The sequence below is a fragment of the Narcine bancroftii genome, chromosome 12, assembly GCF_036971445.1.
Source record: "Narcine bancroftii isolate sNarBan1 chromosome 12, sNarBan1.hap1, whole genome shotgun sequence".
In the NCBI taxonomy this organism is placed as follows: Eukaryota; Metazoa; Chordata; class Chondrichthyes; order Torpediniformes; family Narcinidae; genus Narcine; species Narcine bancroftii.
In genome coordinates, this window is record NC_091480.1 from 77,604,796 (window position 1) to 77,610,937 (window position 6,142).

The following is a 6,142-nucleotide window of genomic DNA, read 5'->3' on the forward strand; positions in this document are numbered from 1 at the left end:
ACACTGTTTGACCTGCTGAGTTTCATTGTGTTTTTAATTTAACATCTCTTCATTGTTTATGCCATTAATGTTAGGTACATTTTGGTAAATCTTTGAAGCAACCTCACTAAGATCTAACATTAAGGCTCTATAATGCCTCCTTGTAAAGACTTGGTTTTAGAGTTCTCACCCTTCTTTTTAAATCTATTGTTTTTATCTCTCCCTATGCTTGTAAAATAATCCAACCCAATAACACTCTGAGGTTCCCGAACCCTTCCAATCCTTGCCACTTAACTTAATTGCCTCACCTTTGGTGATGTTGTCTTTTGCTGTCAAGTTCCTAAATTCTGGATTACTATTCTAAATTTCTTTCTCCTCTTTTTGGATGTTGTTTGGAACCTTCTTCCTTGGCCAAGTTTTTTGATCATATTTTGGTATTTTGGTTTGGTATGACATTGGAAACCCTAGCAAATTTCTACAGAGGTGTGGTGGAAAATGTACTGACAGGTTGCATCACGGTCTGTTATGGGGACACTTGTACCCCTGAGCAGAAAGCCCTGCAAAAGGTAGTGGAGACAGCCCAGGGCATCACAGGCAAAATCGTCCCCACCATTGAGAACAGGGAACACTGCCGTCGGAGAGCAGCAGCAATTATCGAGGATCCACACTACCCAAAACATGCTCTGTTCTCGTTGCTACCATTAGGCAAGAGGTATAGATTTCACAAGACTCACACCACCAGTTTGAGAAACAGCTGTTACCCCTCAACGACAAACTCAATCAGGAACTCATTTAAGGAGTCTTTTTTTTGTACTTTATTGTTTTTTTCTCTCTGTACTGTACAGTCAGTTTGTTTGCATTTCTTTATTGTTTACATCTGTATGTTGACTATATTTTTTGTACCACCAATAAGTGGTAACTCTGCTTCGCCCACAGGAAAAAGAATCTTGGGTTTGTATGTGATGTCATGTATGTACTTTGCCAAAAAAAATATGAAATTTGAAATATTTTCCAATTTATGGCTCAGCCAGGGTACAGAGCTAATTTTTCAGGTGGTGGAGCTAACCAAAAATGGAAACAAGGAGATCTCATGAGGCTTTGCCTTGGTGGCCGCCATGTTGTATTTGGCGTTGTATAATTGAGAGCGAACAGGAGCACGAGGAAGGAGGACAACTGGTCAGGAAAGAAACAGGTTTCTTGTATGTCTAAAATGGCACTCGGGGTTGGGAGGGGGTGTGGGCACCCACCCACTCGCCTAGAGCAGCCCCATGAGGTGCCAGAGCTGTGCTCCAGTGAGCCCTGGCAGCACTGTATCCCTGAGCTCAACGTCAGGTTATAGATCACCTTGGGACTTTCTTCAATTTCATAATATAATTTGGGAGTCACAGAGACACACAGCACAGAACAGGTCCTTCTGCCCAACTAATTCATGCCAACCAAGTCCCATTTTGGGCTTGTCCCACTTCCCTGCATGTGATCCAAATCCTTCTATGATTTGACTATCCATATACAGGTATTTTTCTAGAGTTAAACAAGAAAGTCTGCAGATGCCAGGGTCAAATGCAGTACACAAATGAGCTGGTCATGCAGCATTCATAGGAACCAAAAAGTAGCCAAAGTTTCGGGCCTGGGTCCTTCGTCAAGGTATGAGCAAACAATGGACAGGCGCCTTGAGTATTGTATCCGCTCTTGATTACCACAGTTTTAAAAAGGATGTGAATATCCTTGAATGTTGCAGCGCTTTCACCTCTGAGGTAGACAAGAGAGAGAGAGAGAGGACAGGGCTGTTCTTGGAGTACAGAAGGTTGACAGGAGATTTGATGGAGGTTCATAAGATTGTGATCGGCAAATAGAGAGATGTTATTCCGATAAGCCTATAGCTCAATATAAATCACCTTGGGACTTTTTTTAAATTCGCACTCGGGAACACAGATTTAAAAGCTACAGGAATAATGCAATAAGTGATTTGCAGAGAGTTGCTGTGATCTGGAACTCATTGTCCATTGGGGCAATGGAAATAGAATCAATTAAGGCATTGAAAGGTGAAGGGGAGGGAAAAAGTTTTGCAGGGCTATGGGATAAAACAGGATAATGGGACTGATTGCATACCCCCAAAGGAGTCAATGAATTACCTGGGCCAACAGCTTCTGATCTGTCTGTGCCATAAAAAAATCCCACATTATTTTTTTTATTTTTTTTTTTAAATTTTTTATTTTTCACACCATAAATCACAATAGCCATGATATACACTTTTTCTTTTCCACACATTTACAGTGACTTTTTCTCCCTCCCCCCTCCCTCCTCCCAAGCCACCCCCCCATCCCCCCCCTCTCATCCATTTTAGTTATACAATCTAGGTTGCATTAATTCAGTTAGACAATGTTGTCATTCAACAAAAATACACCAGAAATTCTACTGAGTCCATTCTTTTCTTCTCTTCTCCTTCCATCAACTTAGGTAATGTTTGTTCCCGGTAGGTTTTCGCTATTGTATTTAATGTAAGGCTCCCATACTTGTTCGAATATTTCAATATTATTTCTTAAACTATATGTTATTTTTTCTAATGGAATACATTTATTCATTTCTATATACCATTGTTGTATTTTCAAATTATCTTCCAATTTCCAGGTTGACATAATACATTTTTTTGCTACAGCTAGGGCTATCTTAACAAATCTTTTTTGTGCATCCTCCAAGTCAATTCCAAATTCTTTATTTTTTATGTTACTTAGGAGAAAGATCTCTGGATTCTTTGGTATATTGTTTTCTGTTATTTTATTTAATATCTGATTGAGATCATCCCAAAATTTTTCTACTCTCTCACATGTCCAGATTGCATGAATTGTTGTTCCCCTTTCTTTTTTACATCGAAAACATCTATCAGATACTGTTGGGTCCCATTTATTTAACTTTTGCGGTGTAATGTATAGTCTGTGTAACCAATTATATTGTATCATACGCAGCCTCGTATTTATTGTATTTCTCATCGTTCCAGAGCATAACTTCTCCCATGTTTCCTTTTTTATCTTTATATTTAAATCTTGTTCCCATTTTTGTTTAGTTTTACCATTTGTTTCCTCATTTTCCTTTTCTTGCAGTTTAATATACATATTTTTTATAAATCTTTTGATTAACATTGTATCTGTAATCACATATTCAAGGTTACTTCCCTCTGGTAAACTCAAGTTGCTTCCTAATTTATCTTTCAAGTAGGATCTCAGTTGGTAATATGCCAGCGCTGTATCTCCCGTTATATTGTACTTATCTCTCATTTGTTCAAAGGATAAGAATCTACTTCCTGAAAAACAATTTTCTATTCTTTTAATCCCTTTTTTTTCCCATTTTCTAAAGGCAAGGTTGTCTATTGTAAAAGGGAGTAGCTTATTTTGCGTCAATATTAGTTTTGGTATTTGGTAATTTATTTTATTTCTTTCTACATGAATCTTCTTCCATATATTGAGGAGATGGTGTAATACTGGAGAAGTTCTATGTTGTACCAATTTTTCGTCCCATTTATATAATATGTGTTCAGGTATCTTTTCCCCTATTTTATCTAATTCTAGTCTCGTCCAGTCTGGTTTTTAAAAAATCCCACATTATTAAAGAGAACATTGTTGTTGTTGACATCCTTTTAAAATTTTGTGTCCAGAAATGAATACTATTGATACTGCGGCCTGAATCCTATGACATGCAGCTATTTATAATTTTACTAAGTCACAAGGGAAAATTATGAAACACAATTTTTTTTAATACATCCCAGTTGCTATCTCACGTTATGAGAGCTGCTATGGAGACAGCCTGCAACTTAAATAGGCACAGCAGTCGGAGCCTTGGGCAATAACAGCTGTGGAGAATAAACAGCTTGTTGGTGCCGTGTGGGTGATATTTTTAGACTGCGTCCTTTCTGATGCCATTCTGTGTAGATGGGAAATACTTATAACCCACTGTGAAAGCCTGTGCTAATTACAATGGTTACATTTTAAATTGCTGCCCCTTGACAGTTGTTGAGTATCAACAGAAGCCATTATCATGCCTGTACCTTACTTAAGCAGAAATAAATAATTAAAATTGAGATACGGGTGTGCTTGGGAGGGGAGAGGAAACTATTGGGAGAGCCATAAATTTGCTGCCTTCCCTCTACTTAAATCCTTGTTCTGATTACATTTTCCTTTAGCACTACACCCTGCACTTTTGCCTTATGTGACACTATCCCCTGCACTGGCCTGAATTAACACGTACCTAAACGAAGATCTGGACCCACTGCAATTCACCTATCGTCACAGTCGCTCCACAGCAGATGCAATATCACTGGATCTCCACTCGGCTCTGGAACACCTTAAAAACAGCAACTCATATATTCAGTTGCTCTACATTGACTACAGCTCAGCCTTCAAAACCATTATCCCCTCAGTGCTCGTCAAAAAGCTCCAAACACTGGGCCTCTGTACCCCACTCTGCAACTGGATCCTTGACTTGCTCATTGGAAGACCACAGTCAGTACCAATTGGAAACAAAGTCTCCTCCTCACTGATTATCAACACAGTTGCACCCCAAGCATGTGTGTTTAGCCCACTGTTCTACTCACTATATATACATCCATGACTGTGTGTGGCCAGACACAATTCCAATGCTATCTACAAGTTTGCCAATGACATCACAGTTGTCGGCCGAATCACAAATGGTAATGAGGAAGCGTACAGGAAGGAGATAGATCAGCTCGTTGAATGGTGTCACATCAACAACCTTGCGCTCAACGTTAGCAAAACCAAGGAGATGATTGTGGACTTCAGGAGGGAGTCAGGGGAATATGATCCAGTCTTCATTAAGGAGTCAGTAGTGGAGAGGGTCAAGAACTTCAAATTCCTGGGCATCAACATCTCTGAGGATCAGTCCTGGAGCCTCCATGTTGATGCCATCACAAAGAAGGCTCACTAGTGACTATATACTTTGTGAGGTGTTTGAGGAGATTTGGTCTGTCACTGAAGACTCTCGAAAACCTCTGCAGATGTACTGTGGAGAGCATTTTGGCTGGTTGCATCACTGTCTGGTATAGAGGCACCAAATCTCAGGCCAAGAAAATGCTCCAGAGGGTTTTTAATTTGGCCTGCGACATCACGGCTACCAGACTTCACTCTATCGAGGAACTTTATATGAGGCGATGTCTTAAAAAAGCAGCCTCTATACTCAAAGACCCCCACCACCTAGGCCATGCCCTCTTCACTCTGCTACCATTGGGAAGGAGGTTCAGGAGCTGAAAGACAAGCATTCAGTGACACAAGCACAGCTTCTTCCCCGCTGCCATCAAGTTACTGAATGAACCAAAGACACTGCCTTCCTTTGACTTTTTGTGCACTATTTTTATTTATTTTTGTAAGGTGGTCACAGAGAAGCATTACAAAAATAATTAATAATGTCTCTCTTCTTTGAATCCTCTTTGGCCACAAGGGAGGTGCCAGAGGATTGGAGAATAACAAATATTGTCCCATTGTTTAAAAAAGGTAATAGGGAGAATCCTGGGAATTATAGACCGGTGAGTCTTACGTCAGTGGTGTGCAAACTATTGGAGAGAATCTTAAGGATAAGATCTATGAGCATTTGAAGAAGTACTATCTACTCAAGGATAGTCAGCATGGATTTGTGAAGGGAAGGTCATGTCTCAAGACCCTAATTGAGTTTTTGAGGAGATAACAAAAGAAATTCATGAGGGTAGGGCGACAGATGTGGCCTGGATTTTAGCAAGGCATTTGACTATGTCCCCCATGAGAGACTCATTCAGAATATTGAGGCTGTGTGGATAAAACATTGGCTTGCAAGAAGAAAGCAGAGGGTAGTAGTGGAAGGAAAGTATTCTGCCTGGAGGTCGGTGACTAGTGGAGTGCCACAAGGATCTGTTCTGGTACTCCTGTTCTTTGTGGTTTTTATAAATGATCTGGATGAAGAGGTGAAAGGATGGGTCAGCAAGTTTACAGATGACATAAAGGTTGTTGAAGGTTACAAGAGGATATAGAGAGGATGAAGATCTGGGGCAAAAAAGTGGCAGATGGAGTTCAATCTGGATAAGTGTGAGATGTATTTTGGAAGGACAAACCAGAAAACTGAATACAGGGTTAATGGTTGGTGACTTAAGAGTGTGGATGAACAGAGGGACCTTGGGGTTCAAATC